Below are 19,257 nucleotides of genomic sequence, written 5' to 3'. Positions count from 1 at the left end.
CCTAGCTGCGCTGCTGGTCTGACAAAACAATTGTAAATAATGAAGACTGTAGCAGCTGGCGAAGCTCCAGTGGATTCAGCACCTTATAAATGTGAGTTGAATGCTTTACCATCATGCCAAGCTGTGTGAATATGTATGTTGTTTAAGATACAAGTGTTGAACTGATGTTGGTTAACCTGCTAAAGGTGCGGCAACACATCATGTGCATTTGAAATGTCACTTTCGTCAGCTGTTAAACGGCGAATGCTTCCGTGTAGGAAAAAAACCCGTTAAGTGTTCCATTTGGGACGATACTACACTTTGAAAATTCATACACTACATGGCTGATTGCATATATATATATATATATATATATATATATACATATACATATATATATATACATATACACATATATATATATATATATATATATATATATAAAAAATATACTATTTTTTTTTATATATATATATATATTTATATATATTTTTTTTTCTCCCCTTTTTCTCCCAATTTGGAATGCCCCATTCTCAATGTGCTTTTTAAGTCCTCGTGGTCACAGTGATTCTCCTCAGACCGGGTGGCGGAGGACGAATCCCAGCTGCCTCTGCATCTGAGATAGTCAACCCGCGCATCTCATCACATAGCGCGTTATACCCATCAATCACTCTCACTCTCCAGATGCCGTTTAAAATGCCCCCCCCCCCCCCAAAGCTGATTAAGGAACTGGCATCCTAACTCAAACCTAACAGTGTTACAAGACTGACCTCAGATCAGTAAATTTGTGAGTTAAGGCCAACTTTACCCACATTTAAGTTTACATCTGGACCATGAAGCAAAAATAATTTGTGTGTGTGTGTGTTCATAGACATATACAGATAGACCCATGTTCTTACATACAACCGCCCTAAACATATAAGACCAGCAATAAACAAGGCCATTCAGACAATAACAGATCACTTTTGAAAGAGCAGACGAGACTGCAAGGCAAGACAGTAAGACAAACCTGACCTCAAAGCAGTTTAAAAAGCTCAATTCAACCAGCACCACCAGACAGATGCATACAGTACTGCCATTTTTAGAGGAAAGAGTTAGTTATTGCTGCTCTCTCCAGAGGACTTCTTTTTCAAGAGAGCACACATAATAGGCCGAAGCCAAATGGTGGAATCAAGCTAATTAGATATACTCTGCAGACTCGCATGAAAATAGGGATGTTAAAGGGATAGTTCACCCAAAAATGAAAATTCTCGCATCGGTTATTCACCCTCATGCCATCCCAGATGTGTATGACTTTCTTTCTTCTGCTGAACACAAATGAAGATTTTAGAAGAATATTTCAGCTCTGTTGGTCCTTACAATGCAAGTGAATGGTGACCAGAACTTAGAAGGTCCAAAAAGGACATAAAGGCACCATGAAAGTAATCCATATGACTCCAGAGGTTAAATCCATATATTCTGAAGTGATATGATAGGTGTGAGTGAGAAACAGATCAATATTTAAGTCCATTTTTAACTGTAAATCTACACTTTCACTTACACATTCAGACACCCAATGGTTGGGGCTGGTCAAAAGTGCAGACTGATACTAAACAAGAATTTAAATATTGATCTGTTTCTCACCCACACCTATCATATTGCTTCAGAAGATATGGATTCAACCACTGGAGTCGTCTGGATTACTTTGTCCTTTTTGGACTTTCTGAGTTCTGGTCACCATGCATTGCAACAGAGCTGAGATATTCTTCTTAAAATCTTAATTTGTGTTCTGCAGAAGAAAGAAAGTCATACACATCTGGGATGTTATGATTGTGAGTAAATGATGAGAGAATTTTCATTTTTGGCTGAACTATCACTTGAATTCCTTTGGTAGATTTGTAGACACACATTTTAATAAAGTATAATTAGATGTAAATGGCTCAGTGCTTCATCAATGGTTTAATGAGTCACTCACAACACATAAAAGACATTCATTTGTTGCCACCTACTGGCTAAAGTGTGATTTACAAAAATGGACACAATGAATCTGAACAAATCTTTTTGGTGAACAAATTCAAAAGACTCGAGTCACCAGTTAATGACAGAGAAACATCATGGAGAAAATTCACTCCAAATAAATGACATTTTTGAAGTAATAGGTTTTCGTGGTGTTTGACATAACTTTAGCTTTAACTTTAACTATAGAAGTTGCGAAATGTATGATTAATGTTCTAAAATATTTGTCAGTGGACAACAACAAAAAGGAATAATTAGGGCAGTGTTGCTAATAAATAGACAGTTGCAATAATAACTTTTTTTATTTGTCCATATTCTTCAAGCGATTTCAGTTATTTTTCTCAACTTTATAAATGTTTATTATAGAAAATAAAAATATTCTGAATTAATATTAGCTGGTTAGCTTGAATGATGTAAACATTTAAAAAAAAAAAAAAAAAAAAAAAAACAGCATCAATGCAACAGAGTGGAATACATTAAATGTGCAAATCGTAAAGTGCCATTGGGGGATGAGCCCCCTAAGATTGAATCCTAGAATCCTTAAATCTACATGGGGAGTGTCCACTCATGGGGGTTGCCATGTTATGATCACATGACCAGCCGAATACTACACGCTTAATTTCAGTACCTACCCTGATATTGGATATGTTCACGCCATTAATGGATTAAATTAACGGAGTGTCTATTTGCATCCTGTTGTAAATAGCATCTGCAACAGTGCAGCAATTTGCACCCCAATAGTCTGGTGGAACCACAGATATATATATGACAAACTAGACATTAGGTGTTGCTGCAGTGGCATGGGGTGTAAAGACTGTGTGTGAATGTGTGGTGTTGTCCAAGAGATCGTGGTTCAAATCCACCTTTGGTCCCCACTTTTTTCCCATCTGATTTCCTCTTTCCACTCTTAATATTTCTTTTAATACTACTTATAGATAAAAATGAATATAAATGTTGATTTCATCACAGTGATTTGGTCACGGTGAATATCTGGGAGTGCAGAGAAGGGTTTGATCCGGAGGCGGGGTCTGTCGATTGCACTCATTCTCGCGACTCGGCATCGCAGTATTACTAATAATGTAGTAACCATGTTTTTTTGGCAGAAACCATAGTTTTAATGCAATTAACGATAGTATTAGTACAGTAGTATAGTGGTAATATAGTAACCATGGTTAATTTTGTGGTTACTGAAAATATACAAAAAAAAAATACCATGATAAATCTATGGTTAATATAGTAAAACCTAGATTCTTTTTTCTAAGGTAAGGTTAAGGATAGGTGTAGGGGTTAATGTAGTGTGTCTGTGGGACTCTAAATAAACAAACACACTGCAGCGATGCCCATACTGTATATTAGTAATTAAATATGGGTGCAAATAGCAACTACCATTATTTGCAGCAGGGTTGGAGTGCAAATAATATCTGCCACTAATAACGCAATGTAAGCACTTACATAGGGTACATGTACATACATTCACTGATCAAACAGTGGTCTGATCTTTGCTCTCTGAAGTGATACTGGTGACATCATGGTGCACAACATCGCTTCGGTGTGGGTGACAGCGCCCCTGGGTGTCAGAGGAAAATGAGGAGGTTGTAGAAAGGGGTGAAAGGTGGGAAAGGTGGGAAGACATATGGACGGGCCACAATATATAGACCATTCTTCCTTTAAATTTAACATCTCCCTTCCCTCTGAATTCAATTTGTATAGCAATTGTGCTGTCACTTTGTCCCAACAACGTGATTGTCCCCACAAATCCCTGTTGAAAATGTATTGATTTAGGCCTAATAATTTGTTCATTTATTTATTTATCCATTTTATTCATTAATTTTAAATTATATCAAATACATTTTATGATTATACATATTTCTACAGTCTACGACTATGATTCGAAAATGATATACACTGGCGGCCAAAAGTTTGGAATAACGTACAGAATTTGCTCTTATGGAAAGAAATCGTCCTGGTTACTTGCGTAACCTCCGTTCCCTGATGGAGGGAACTAGACGTTGTGTCGATGTAGTGACACTAGGGGTCACTCTTGGGAGCCCGAGACACCTCTGGTCTTTGATAAAAGGCCAATGAAAATTGGCGAGTGGTATTTGCATGCCACTCCCCCAGACATACGTGTATAAAAGGAGCTGGCGTGCAACCACTCATTCAGGTTTTATGCTGAGGAGCCGAGACAAGGTCCGGCCATTTCAGCGGGTAGTTCAGCGTTGTGGCAGGAGGGACACATTAGGGAACGGAGGTTATGCAAGTAACCAGGACGTTCCCTATCTGTCACTCACACGACGTTGTGTTGATGTAGGGATACTAGGGATCCCTATACAAAACGCTGCAACTGGCTGAACTGTGTTATGTGAACTGGCGGTGTGTGACGGGCAGACCACTGTGTGACTCATAGCCAGCGCACCAGGCCGACATGTAACCTCCCCCAACACTGTTATGAGTGTCGAACGGCCCTTTGGGGACAAGTCGACTACCCAAAAGATAGAGAATGGCTAGCCGGTGCAGCGGCGCTGGTGCAGTCACCGCAGGGGGACGCCCTTGGCAACGAGCAGGCGGGATGTGGTATCTTGAGCCGCGCCTGGGCAGAATATGCCGGATAGCCTCCATCTGCTGCTTCACTGTCGAGAACTGCTGGGCAAAGTCCTCGATGGTGTCGCCGAATAGGCCAACCTGGGAGATAGGGGCAGCAAGGAACTGTGCCTTGTCGGCCTCACCCATCTCGACCAGGTTGAGCCAAAAGGTGGTGCTCCTGGACCACTAAGGTGGACATCGCCCACCCGAGAGACCGCACCGTGACCTTCGTCGCCCGGGGAGCGAGGTCAGTCACCGAGCGTAGTTCCTGCATCAAATCTGGGGCGGAACTACCCTCGTGCGGTTCTTTTAGCGCCTTGGCTTTGTGGACCTGCAGGAGACCCATGGCATGCAGGGCAGAGGCGGCTTGTCTAGCAGCACTATAGGCTCTGGCTGTCAGGGACGACGTGAACCTACAGGCCATGGACGGGAGCTTTGGGTGTCCACGCCAGGTGGCGGCGCTCTGCGGGCATAGGTGCACCGCGAGTGCCTTATCCACCAGGGGAAATCGCCGAATAGCTCCTGGCCGCCCCGCCATCGAGGGTAGTGAGGGCGGGGGAGCTGAAAGATCGGGACCGGGCAGTAAAAGCTGCCTTCCACAATTTTGTCAGCTCCTAGTGCACTTCCAGGAAGAAAGGTACTAGAGTGGGTTGTGGCTGCTTTGAGCGGCCCCTCGAGCCCAGGAACCAATCAACGAGCCGCGAGGGTTCAGGAGAGAGCAGAGGGTTCCACTCTAGCCCGATGCTAGCGGCCGCCCGGGAAAGCATGTCTGTCATTTCTGCATCAGCCTGTGACTGGGCGACCGTCCCCGAGGGGGGGAGTTCAGCTGAGGCTTCTGCATCCGACTGGACGAGCTTGCTCTCCGATGCTGCGCTCAAGAGCTCATCAGCTTCGCAGGCTCTGAACAAGCGGTCGAACTCACCGTGAGATGAGCCGACTGACTCATCCGGAATCCCGATCAGGGCAGATGAGTGTGCTGGGGAATGGGAGGTCCGTGGGGAAATACCCGACGGAGGTGGTCCCATTGGGGTCCCCAAATCGCCCCCAGTGCTAGCCGCGCTGGCCTCATACCCGTAGGTAGAAGGACCGAGGCGGGGAGCTGCTGGGGTGACCGCAACATTGCCATGGTCATGTTTTCACAGTGAGTACATGATCCATCCACAAACGCTGTCTCCACGTGGGTCGTGCCCAGTCACGAAATACAGCGATCGTGACCGTCTGAAGTTGAGAGGTAATGACCAAAACTAGGAATAACACACAAATGGAAAGGCAACTTTAAAAAGATGTGTCTTTAAAAAGACGTTCCGTGTGTGCCGCTCTTTTAGAAAAATATACTCTTTTTTTCTGCCGAAGCGCCCAGGGGCGTTCTCTGCAGTGCACCAGTGCAGAGGAGGGAGAAACCGCTGAAATGCTTAAATATAATAAATATAATAACTGCACATGCAAAGGTTATATTTTCAACGTTTAACACTACCATAAAGGGGTACTTCAATTAGGGTAGACTAAACAAAAAAGTTTGGAAACCCTTGCTCTAACACACTACATTGGTGTTTGACAGGCGTTTGGCATCTTTGTATGGAAAAGAGCTGCATGATCATTCTTAAATATCTGTTTTTTTTGTTTTGTTTTGTTTTTTGTTTTATGTGTTGATGTAACTTTTCCTTCAGCTGTTCCTTTTATGAACTTCAGTCCAGTGAAAGCTTGGTGGCACTGTTCTCTTGATTTATTTTTTCTCTTTTAGTTTCTCTTTCCTCATCACTGTTTTCTCTCAGCATTTGAGCCTTTAGCATCATCTGCTATGGGTTAAAAGGTCAGATGTATACACAGATGCAGGAGAGTGTGATGAATGTGAAGCCCACTGTTCTCAGGTGAGGTGCCCAAAACATCATCATCAATAAGGTCGTGTGTGTGTGTGTGTGTGGGCAGGTTTAAGTGGTTTACGAGGACTTTTTTTAGATTACAAACTGGTAATTACAAGGGTATTATGCTATAAATGTGGTTTGAGGAAATTTCTAGTGTTCCCATAATTCAAATCGCTTAAAAAAAAAATAAAAAAATACTAAACAATGTTTTATTGAAAATGTAAAAATGCAGAAAGTTTTTTGTGAAGGTTAGGTTTAGGTGTAGGGTTGGGGATAGAATCTGTAGTTTGTACAGTATAAAAATCATTATGTCTATGGAGAGTCCTCATAATGATAGCTGCACCAACATGTGTGTGCGTGTGTGCGTGCATGCGTGCGTGCGTGCGCGCGCACGCGTAAAGTTGCTGGCACGTGCCTCACGGGCCTATAAACATAGAAAAAGCAGTCAGGGTCCATGTTCAGGTCAGATAGAGGCATCCGGAGTTCATGATCAAAGAATCAAGTTCCTGTTCTGTCATCATTAGAATAAAACAGCCTTTTCTCTATTTGTCATGTTCATTTTTCACTACTTTTAATTTTCATCCTTCCTTTTTCAACTAACACACTTTAGTCCAGTAGTTCTCAACCTTTTTGACTCCAAGGCCCCTCAGTGTCTAAGACAATATTTGAAGGCCCCTTTTCTCAGAAACTAGGAGTGTTAATTAAATGATAAATCGTAAATGTTGTAACGCCATACATTTCTGGAAGTGTCAGTTTATATCTTGTAGGCCTACATTTTTAGCATTTTTTTTATTATTATTATTATTATTTAAAAAAAGATTTGCCCCTATTGGGCCCCGGCCCGCTGATTGAGAACCACTGCTTCAGTCCATAATACAGCTGCATTAGAGGATGGTGTCTGCAAGTGTCACGCCTCCATCAGAATCGCAGCCTCATTCCACTCTCTGCGAGTATTAATCACACAGACCTGTATACAATCAACTAGGCAATCACAGACTCCATATATACTAGCCGCAGTCCATGCATTTTAAGTCTAGGCCTTCAGTGTGATCATGCCAAGAAAACACAGTTTCACAATGAATAAGACACCACATGCCCATCATACATTACGTGGCAGTCAACTAATAATACCAATTGACATTTTAAAAACACATCCACGCATGAAAGCCAGAACCAGTGAGGTCTAATACCAAGAAAAATCTCTCTAATAATATTTGCGATTTAAATTTTGCTTGCAACACATTGTTTCATCAGGGTACACGGTTACTTTTCAAAACTTGATCCGACACTGAATGCTCAAGCAGCCTAATTTACACTTAGAAAACTCCTGATGTTGTTATAACAATGCAAAAAGCACTTACCAATTTGCTTGAAGTGAAAATCATTCCTCCTTTCCTGTTTAATTAATCAATCGCACGACATGCAGAACATCTTAGGTTTTTAAATCCATAAGGAACTCTTTCTCAATGGCAATATCAGCAGTGATGACAGCCGACACGTCAGCAAGATCTCGCGCTCTTCGCTTTCAAATTACGTACATAACTTAATGCGTGATTGCGTCACTCAAGGCCAGCTAGAAGGCCTGTACTGTGAAATATCCTAAAGACCATACCCACAAGAACAAATAAATCAATCTGACTGGCTGATGAATCTGACAGTCTGACTTTAGATGCCTATTCACTTACACTGTTGGGGGATTCTGTGGAAATTCTGAAGGCCTGACAGGGTGGAGCTCAGACTCGCAAGCTGCTTCGGTTAAGTAGCATGGCTTCGAGTATGCGATTTATGAAACAGTTGTCACACTTTGCTTGTAAGCATCGAGAAATAAATTCTAATTGGATAATTTTTTGTTTTTTGCTATTCGTTTGTAGATTAATTAGGAGTGGAAAGTGACTGAAAATACATAGGCAAAAAGGTCAATGAGAATATTTATTTATTAGGCATGTTAAGAAGGCTTTGCTGGCCCCGAGTAATCGCCACTGATATATACCCACCTCTTGCTTACCTTCAGTGTCTAGTCTCAACAAGGACTGTGCTGCTTTTCCACAGTGTACGTTCATCAGCAAAGATTATCAACTCTGAGTGTTTGTTCTTCCAATGCTCTAATCTGCTCAACCATTGTACTGCAGATCATCTATTACTGTTCATGCCTGATCTGTTCATCTGCTGTCTCCTGCAAGTGCACACAATAAACCAGCTGTTCAGACAACAGACCGATGGCTGATCGTAGACAACTGGGCAAAGCAAAGTGCAGGGGTCTCAAGACGTGTTTTTTTTAAAGTTTCAAACTACTTTTAACTTGAAGCAGCGTCATAAATGCAGCATTTATGGCTAGAGACATTGAAAACCAATGAAACGCAAGGGTAAACACAGTGAGACACACTTAAAAACCCTCGTCTGATGCTTGTGTAGAGAAGGAACACCACAATGTGTCAATCTCAGACTGACTGATTGCAAAAAAGACTGCTGTGGACTGCAGGCCAGTGGTAGGCTCACAGTGTGTTCAATGATATGAACATTCGTCAATATTAGTTAATGCATTAGATATCCTGAACAAAATACCCAATATATTTTTATCAGCATTTATTAATCTTTGTTAATTTAAATACAATTGTTCATGTTAGTTCAACTGTTAACAAATACAGCTTTTGATTTAAATGTTAGTACATGGTGAAATTAACATTAACCAAGATTAATAAATGCTGTAAAAGTATTGTTCATTTTAACAAATTTTATCAAATGGAGTATTGCAAAGTGTTACCAATATATATATATATATATATATATATATATACAGGAGAACGGTACTTGTCTGACTGCATTGTGCCAACTGTGAAGTTTGGTGGAGGAGGGATTATGGTGTGGGGTTGTTTTTCAGGAGCTGGGCTTGGCCCCTTAGTTCCAGTGAAAGGAACTCTGAATGCTTCAGCATACCAAGAGATTTTGGACAATTCCATGCTCCCAACTTTGTGGGAACAGTTTGGGGATGGCCCCTTCCTGTTCCAACATGACTGCACACCAGTGCACAAAGCAAGGTCCATAAAGACATGGATTAGCGAGTTTGGTGTGGAAGAACTTGACTGGCCTGCACAGAGTCATAACCTCAACCCGATAGAGCACCTTTGGGATGAATTAGAGCGAAGACTGCGAGCCAGGCCTTCTTGTCCAACATCAGTGTCTGACCTCACAAATGCGCTTCTGGAAGAATGGTCAAAAATTCCCATAAATACACTCCTAAACCTTGTGGAAAGCCTTCCCAGAAGAGTTGAAGCTGTTATAGCTGCAAAGGGTGGGCCGACGTCATATTAAACCCTATGGATTAAGAATGGGATGTCACTTAAATTCATATGCGTCTAAAGGCAGATGAGCGAATACTTCTGGCAATATAGTGTATCTCCTTTCCTCTGAAAGTGCCTGTATTTGGATTATTAGAACTATCACATCTATTTGAGCCATATTAAGACTACATAAGATTTAACCCTCGTGTTTTGTTAATGTTGGATTTTTTGATGTCTTTAAATTTGGGGTCCTAGAGACCCCAGTGCTGTATGTGTAAAAATATTAATTTTGAACGTAACCTATTCATTTACTCGCAGTTTATTTTTATATGCTGTTCTGAGCAAATCAAATATTATTGAAGCCATATGTCTATTGTTCTGCTACAGTGTTTTCACCAATCAGAAAATCTTATGTAAAAATTCACTGCAGATATCTGGGATTAGATTTCAGATTTTTCAATTGTTCAAATTTTTTTTTTTTATTATTATTTTTATTATTGGGTTTCAACTGAAAATGCAAAATTAAACACTTAAATTAAACCAACAAGGACAACATCTAAAATAAATAATGAATAAAAAACCTTAAAGGTTTCTACAGTACATTCCCTTTTAGTGAAGCAGTGATTCTCATTTTTAAAATCTCCTCACCACAAACAAATTGAAAGGGGTTTATTCCTCATCCAGTTAAAGGGATAGTTCACCCAAAAATGAAAATTCTCTCATTTACTCACCCTCATTCCATCCCAGATGTATGTCTTTCTTCTGCAGAACACACAATGATTTTTAGAAGAATATCTCCACTCTTTTGGTCCATACAATGCAAGTGAATTGGTGCCAAAATTTTGAAGCTCCAAAAAAAAAAAAAAAAAAATCACATACACTATATTGCCAAAAGTATTCGCTCACCCATCCAAATAATTGAATTCAGGTGTTCCAATCACTTCCATGGCCACAGGTGTATAAAATGTAGCACCTAGGCATGCAGACTGCTTCTACAAACATTTGTGAAAGAATGGGCCGCTCTCAGGAGCTCAGTGAATTCCAGCGTGGTACTGTGATAGGATGCCACCTGTGCAACAAGTCCAGTCGTGAAATTTCTTCGCTACTAAATATTCCACAGTCAGCTGTCAGTGGTATTATAACAAAGTGGAAGCGATTGGGAATGACAGCAACTCAGCCACAAAGTGGTAGGCCACGTAAAATGACAGAGCGGGGTCAGCGGATGCTGAGGTGCATAGTGCGCAGAGGTCGCCAACTTTCCTCAGAGTCAATCGCTACAGACCTCCAAAGTTCATGTGGCCTTCAGATTAGCTCAAGAACAGTGCGTAGAGAGCTTCATGGAATGGGTTTCCATGGCCGAGCAGCTGCATCCAAGCCATACATCACCAAGTGCAATGCAAAGCGTCGGATGTAGTGGTGTAAAGCACGCTGCCACTGGACTCTAGAGCAGTGGAGACGCGTTCTCTGGAGTGACGAATCACGCTTCTCCATCTGGCAATCTGATGGACGAGTCTGGGTTTGGCGGTTGCCAGGAGAACGGTACTTGTCTGACTGCATTGTGCTAACTGTGAAGTTTGGTGGAGGAGGGATTATGGTGTGGGGTTGTTTTTCAGGAGCTGGGCTTGGCCCCTTAGTTCCAGTGAAAGGAACTCTGAATGCTTCAGCATACCAAGAGATTTTGGACAATTCCATGCTCCCAACTTTGTGTTCGTCCAACATCAGTGTCTGACCTCACAAATGCGCTTCTGGAAGAATGGTCAAAAATTCCCATAAACACACTCCTAAACCTTGTGGAAAGCCTTCCCAGAATAGTTGAAGCTGTTATAGCTGCAAAGGGTGGGCCGATGTCATATTAAACCCTATGGATTAAGAATGGGATGTCACTGAAGTTCATATGCGTCTAAAGGCAGGTGAGCAAATACTTTTGGCAATATAGTGTAAGTCAGCAATAACTTCAGGAGGGATATGATAGGTGTGGGCGAGAAATGGATAAATATATAAGGACTGTTTTGCTTCAAATTCTTCTCCCTGCCCAGTAGGGGGTGATATGCATGAAGAATGTGAATCACCAGAAACACAAGAAGAATGTGAAAGTGAAAGTTGAGATTTATAGTAAAAATTGACTTAAATATTGATCTGTTTCTCACCCACACCTATCCTATCGCTTCTGAAGACATGGATTTAAACACTGGAGTCTTATGGACTGTCTCTCGTTTCGAAGGCTGCGTGCTAGGTACGACGCATCCTTTGAAGGCTGCAGTATACCGAGTGTCCTCCTTTAAACAAGCCTCGTTTAAACGAGACGGCCTTCGTAGGACAAACGGAAACGGAATGTAACATGGTTGCTATGACAGCACGCCACTCTTTAACAAGCGCGAGCGCTTTGAGTGAGAAGCGAACAAAGTCCCTCTGGTAGGGAATGCATGAGGTACATTTTAGGAGAGTTATAACGATGTAAAGAGAAAAGAAAATAGATTTTACAGGTGTACTTTCAGTCTAATACTTTATTTTAATTATATATTAATATCATTTTACATACATACTCTGCACCTATCTACTGAGGTACTTCAACTTTGGAAATAACATTCCTTGCATTTGAACATCATATTTACGGGCAAATTTGCGTAATTTTATTTTTAGACTTTCCGTTGGAGCAAAGAACTGTGGGTTGTGAGTGCCCACGAAGGATACACCTCATGCATTCTCCGAATTGAAGGTCACATTCGAAGGCTGCATTCGAAGTGTCCTACTCGCTTTTCTGAAACGAGACGTATGCGGCCGACAAATGCAACCTCCGGAGGATGCAGCCTTCCAAATGAGACACAGCCATGGATTACTTTTATGCTGATTTGTGATTTTTGGAGCTTCAAAGTTTTGGCACCCATTCACATTGTATGGACCAAAAGAGCTGAGATATTCTTCTAAAAATCTCAGCAGATTTTTACTTTGTTCAGCAGATGACAAAGTCTGGGATGGCATGAAGCTGAGTAAATCATTTTTGGGTGAACTATCCCTTTAAGGGATACATCAGGGCGATGCTGGGTGGTTGGGGTCAAATTATCCCTATACCCTTCCAAGGAAAAGTAAAGCAAAGGATCGATGTGTATCATCATGGCTCTAACCCTGACCCTTACACTGATCCTAACCCTGATGAAATGCGCTGGAACAGAAGACGCGCGCACAACCCCCATGTCGACAGAAGACACACTCACACCCCCAAGTAAGAAACAATTTTTTGAATGAAAAAAAGACATCAAGTGGACAGAATAAACCTTAAATGAGAGGGAAAATGATGGTTGTTGAGTCAGGAGAGTGACAAGCCAATGCAATGTGGATTAATAAAAATGCCTGAGGAGGTGGCGGCGAAGAAAAGACAGGAATCTCATTGGCTCCGTGTTGTCCTACGACAGTGCATCTCCAGAACGTCTGCTCGGATTGTTTTTGTTTTGATATATCAGTGGCAACATTTCATGGGTGCGCGCCTGGGCACAGGACCTTGGCCATGGTACAAAATGGCTCCTGGCAGTGCCCACTACACAGTAAATTTTCTGAATGAATTCACAACACATGCTCTCAGTGAAAATGGACTAATTACACAGAGAAAGAACAAGCTTGTGTGGGACAATACAGCACACTGCTTGTTGAAGAAGAAATGTTTTCTGTTGTTAAAGGACCAGGCATGCACATCACATTGTTACAAATACAATGAGCACATAAATGGCAGAGTTCAAAGAGGATATCCTCTGCAATTTCAACATAGATTTAGGCTATATTCGCAAGGAATACATCTTTTGTTTGCCGACAGTCTACATTGATATTAAGGTCACTGAAAAGGAACTATTGTGTCAGTGTGTCTGAATAAGACTGATCTTATGAAAACAGACACATAGCTTGCAGCAATAGCAGGCGCAAAGACACCGTATCCATTACTGCAATTTTCCGCTTAGGGTGAATAGTTCACATTGCATCACACGGACCTCAGCATCTGCCGCTGTTCCCATAGAAACCTGCTATCTTGACCCAGGTTAAAGCATCCTGACAGAGAGTTAAAGTGACGGCATCCAGGTGTTCTCTGCAACTTGTGTCAAATTTTATTGTAGTCTGTAAGAAGAGTGATGCTTGATGGCTACTGCTTTTAAACAACCTGATGTAGCAAAAGACAAGTACTATTTTCCATTGCCACATGAGTTGGCAATCATGATCAAAGGGTTAAAAAACAGATGCATAAAAAACGGGCCAATTTTTGTTAAAATACTCACTTTTTCAAAAGTATAGCTGCAAGCAAAAACAAAATGCATGTAAACACGGTTTTAATGTGAGAAAATCACTTACCTTTTCTGTGTAAAGTTATAGCCAGTTTTACAACTCCGTTGCCATGACTATGTAATGTCAACAAACCCTAAGACGACTGTAAAAATGACAATTTAAACAACATTACAGCTCAAGTAATACTATAATAAAGTTAATTTAATTCTAACAGATGAATTAATGTTAGTGCTTTTATTAAAATTATGAGCTTCACATTTCTGCCTTTAAACCCTCCAAAATTGGCCCCCCATTCACTTCCATTGTAAGTGCCTCACTGTAACCTCGATTTTTGCTTTTTTTTTTTTTTTTTTTTTTTTTAAGAAAAAGAGAGACGAGTTGAAATTAATTTGTGTGGTAATCAATATTATGCCACAAATGCTGTGGAATGAGCTTAACTTGTATTGAACCTGGAATATTCCTTTAAGAACAATGTTTTTATTTTATTTATTTATTTGTTTATTATTTTTTTTATTGTAACATTTAGATTAGTACATACCGAAGACTAATGATACATCATACAATATATTATCAAGGGAAAGAAACAGATATTTTTTAAATTTGTCATGAGAATGTGTAAAATAAGTATAAACATAAAATGTATAACAGAATGTATATGTAAAAGTCTGTATTGAAGGGTGCATAAAATAGCCTACATCTGATATCATTTTGCGTTTTTAGACATATAGATCAATTAACATCAAAACAGTTAAATAAATCTCACAAATGTTGATTTTCGGATAAAATGTCAGGATAAAGAGGAGCACAGCCATTTAATAAATGTGTGATGAGATTCTGTGCCATCTATGGCCAATAGAAAAAGTTTAGGTGGGGGTACCCCAGGGGGCAAATAAATAAAGTGTCAAAATAACACTGGAATACTTTATCAAATTTGTCAAATGCCTTTTTAAATGCAAATGTAGCCTACATAGCCTACTTAATATGCTAAATGAATTTAAACATTGCCAGGCATTGCTATAGTTTGTTAAAGTAGCCTATTTGTTGTAATCACACCACATTGGTTTATTTATTAAATAAAGTGTGTCTTTCATAAGCAAATCAAATTAGGCTTTTTGTTATTAAGCAGGTTAAGATTATTTTTCTGAAATAAAATGGGACACACTGTGGAGCCATTCCAATAATAATAATAATAATAATAATAATAATAATAATAATAATAATAATATAACAGTTCCATCATAATATTCGGGGCAGGTTTTCTAGATCCAAATATGGATGGCATTGAAAGCTCTAATAATTCATTTGTCCGTGCATTAATTATTCATGGGATCTCAGAAATGGAAAAAGAATAAAGAGATGATTCGATTTTACTGACAGCCTGAGACCCTTCATGGGTGAACTGACGTTTCTGAAATCACCCAGTCACTTTCACACAGAGAATCACCGGACACTGAAGCTGGAAGAAAAAGGGTAAGATTAATAATTTGGTAAAATTAGTTTTATTATTATTATTGTTGTTGTTATTATTATCACTTTTTAAACATGTATAAAACTGCAGAGAATATGGGATTCTGTTAATTTTGTTTGTTGATGTTCTCCGTGTTCAGTTATAGTCTATAATATACTTTTTATGGGGAATATTTGCTGTTGATAATATTCAATTAATTTATTTTACTTGATTTTGTATTGTTTGTAATAAATATACTTCACACATTTACAATTATATTTTAACTTTTTTTTTCCCTGATATCTGTGATGTGATAATAATGGTGTAAAATGTTCCCCTCTGAAATTCTCCTCAGTGAGAAACTGATCAGAGTTTAGGACCATGAGCGTCTGTGCATCATCTCCCTGTGTGCGGTGCATTCACAGTTCACTGGCGTCTCGACATTAATGCGATGAGACAAAAGGGACTTGGAGCAACAAACGGGAGTATAGTATCAGAGAAGGCTGACCGAGTTGTGAACCGCAGCCCTAACACGGAGCAAATTAACATCAACAAAAACAGAACTGCGTTTTCAGATCGCTTATGCATAGCAAATTCCCCCGCTTACCTGACCTGGTGGTCCAGAATCAGGATTTCAGACCTGGTTGACCCGGACGGATAGAACCAGAACTGGTTGATTGCATGTTCTTGTCTTAGAAAAATGCTGATATACAGTAAATGGATGTTGTTTTCAGTGGTACAGTACTGTGCAAACGTTTTAGGCACTTGTGAAAAATGTTGCATAGTGAGGATGTCTTCAAAAAATAATGACATAAATAGTTTTCATTTATCAATTAATGTCATACAAAGTCCAGTAAACAAAGCTAAATCAATATTTGGTGTGACCACCTTTCCCTTTAAAACAGCACTAATTCTCCTAGGTACACCTGGACACAGTTTTTCTTGGTTGTTGGCAGATAGGATGTTCCAAGCTTCTTGGAGAATTCGCCACAGTTCTTCTATTTAGGCTGTCTCAACTGCTTCTGTCTCTTTATGTAATCTCAGACTGACACAATGTGCAGTGGGGGGCTTTGTGGGGGCCATGACATCTGTTGCAGGGCTCCCTGTTCTTCTAATCTTTTCTATCTGCAAAAGTAATGTTTGGGAGTCTAACATTTATATTTCCTATTGGCACACTAAAGCTGAAGATATAAATAACCATCTTAAGACAAATGCTTTTGTGAAACACCTTATGTGCCTAAGACTTTTGCACAGTACTGTATGTGATTAAATCTGGTCTTTCAAAGGCAACATAGCTTATAATTTACTCTAAATCAAAGAACGCTAATTCAAAAATTCATTTACACCAGCATGTATTAAGTATGCTAACATCACTGTTACTAGCTAGTACATAGAGAAATAAACAAGATTAATCTCAGTTACTTTGACATGTCTAAATTTGTTGGGTTTACCCAATTCAGTTACGTTCCATCTAAAAAAAGTATTTGAGTTAAGATTACATAGTCATTTTAAGTTAAGAACACTCATTTAAAACACGTAGAACCACTGTCCACGGTTGAGTCAAGTTCAGCAAGTTACTTGAGTGGACCTTACATTTAGAATTGACTTGTGACAAACCTCACACAAACCCATTAAATAAATGTCACGTTTTGTTAATAAGATTTGTTGTTATTTAGTGTAAATTAACTCCAGATGCTATTAAAATTTTATGACTTACCTTTTTCATGGAAACAAAATAATATCACATCACATTTTTAACTTTATATTCTATATTTTTTTGTGAGTACCGATATTCTCAATAAAACATCAATATCAGAAGTATTAATACTTTAGATCCCTAGTAAATAGGTTGCAAATGGCGTTTCATGATAACAAAACTAAGCCACATTATCAAAATGGGAGTTTTGTGGCTTTTAGTTTGTTTGTTTTTTTTGTCAATTTGAGACAGTTTTGATGCAAGTGTACTCCTATAAGTTGACAAAACAAATTGTAGCAGATAAATATTTAAAATGTAAATGTCAAATAAATTTTTATCTTACAGGAAAATGGACCAAAAATAGTGATGACTGTATTCAGGCATATACAAATTTCTATACGTCCAGATATTTTATTTAATATATATATATATATATATATATATATATATATATATATATATATATATATATATATATATATATATATTATATATATATATATATATATTAGACGGAAATGGCATGATCTGGGACTGTATCATTGTAAAATTACTAATGGTCAACTTGAATCAAGTGTGCCTTGTAAGCCAATCATTTAAAGTCCCTGATGTTACTGAAACTGTTTCAAAGTTTTATGACAATCAGCCAAATTGACGATAGTCAAATGAATCCTACCTGTCACAATTTTCTTTATACAGTATACAGTTTATTATACAGTATAACAACTAATTTTTCAAAGCAAACTCAGAATATAGCTTACTCCAATATTAACATGTCATGTCAATACCCCATGGTGGAAAATCAAAGACATCATTGCATAAATATGTGGCATAAATAACCCAACAGGCAATAACTATTCACATGGCTGAATTCAACATTTTAAACAATTCAGCCAAGTTTTTTTTTCTTTTTCAAAAAACTTACTGACAGTCAGCATAAATGTCATCCATACGACTCCAGTTGTTAAATTAATGATCACTTTTGGTGCGAAAAAGATCAACATTTAAGTACTTTTTAACTCTAAACCATCACTTCCGGTAAGCTTCAGGAGAGAGTGGAGTTCAAGCAGTCTCCCATGTGACGTATTCGCGTTTCCATGATACAGACGTGATCTCACGTTCTCCACTCGGTTGAGACATCCAGGATAAGCACACAAACGCACCATTGTGTGTAAAGAAACAGATAAATACAGATCTAAACCAAAACCAATAAAGCTTCTGTAAAGCGTTCCTTCTCCTTGTAAACAGTGCTGCTCTTCCGGCTGTGACTCACAAGTGTCAGTTCTCGTGAGTTTCAAATACCAATGCGATTACGTCACACGCGCACACCGCTGCTGACCAGAAGCATGATTTAGAGTTTTAACACAAAAAAAAGTACTTCAATATTGATCTTTTTCACACCAAAAGCAATCGTTTCGCTTTAGAAGACATTAATTTAACCGCTGGTGTCATATGGATGACATTTTTTGACTGTCTGTGCTTTTTTTTTTTGGAGCTTCAAAAGAGAAATCTCCATTCACTTGCAACAAGAACCTACTGAGCTGAGATATTTTTTTCTAATTTTCTTCAAATGTGTTCTGGTGAAGAAAGAAAGTCATACACATCTGGGATATCATGAGGGTGAGTAAATAATGAGAGAATTTTCAGTTTTGGGTGAACTATCCCTTTAAGTGTAACTATGAATAGGGGAGTCTTATAATGTATTATAACTGTAGATATATTTATTTGAGACGTTATAACTTATTATAAGGTGTATTATGAGACATTATGAATGCAGTATAATGCATGTATAATGCCTTTACCATGCATTATAAATATGGGCTTTATAGAAAGTGTTCCCTTACTGAACTTTTTCTACCCTCCTTTCATCTCTGAAGCCTGGCATTTCACAGCAAATTTAATTTTTTTTTTTTTTTTTTTTTTTTTTAAACATTGCGACTCATTTTCTGTACATGAAGAAAGGCAGTTTCCTTTGTGTAAAAAAACTAATTGAGCCCATATTATGCACCACGTATTTGAGGACATTAATAAAGCCTTTAGGTATTATGTACAGTCATACAAGCGTATTCTGTCACCTGATTGTTACAGTTTGATTTTTAAAATGTTCAATAATTTTGCTTATTATCAGAACTACTCGGGGGACATTGTTAC

General features: G+C 39.0%; 1 protein-coding gene across 3 annotated transcripts in view; it reads left to right on the top strand.

Moving 5' to 3' along the window:
* ankrd53 (ankyrin repeat domain 53) overlaps positions 1 to 19,257 on the top strand; it is a 48,883-nt gene continuing 29,626 nt past the window's right edge. Inside the window, exon 1 of one of the 3 annotated variants that reach the window (XM_051699685.1) lies at positions 1 to 91. The gene's annotated coding sequence lies outside the window, so the exon portion shown is untranslated. The remainder of the gene's footprint in view (positions 92 to 19,257) is intronic. The other 2 variants (XM_051699666.1, XM_051699676.1) reach the window with 2 other exon arrangements.

This window comes from Myxocyprinus asiaticus, chromosome 1 (assembly GCF_019703515.2).
Source record: "Myxocyprinus asiaticus isolate MX2 ecotype Aquarium Trade chromosome 1, UBuf_Myxa_2, whole genome shotgun sequence".
Lineage (NCBI taxonomy): Eukaryota > Metazoa > Chordata > Actinopteri > Cypriniformes > Catostomidae > Myxocyprinus > Myxocyprinus asiaticus.
The sequence above is the reverse complement of the archived record's forward strand: the minus strand, read 5'-3'. Positions and strand labels throughout refer to the sequence as shown.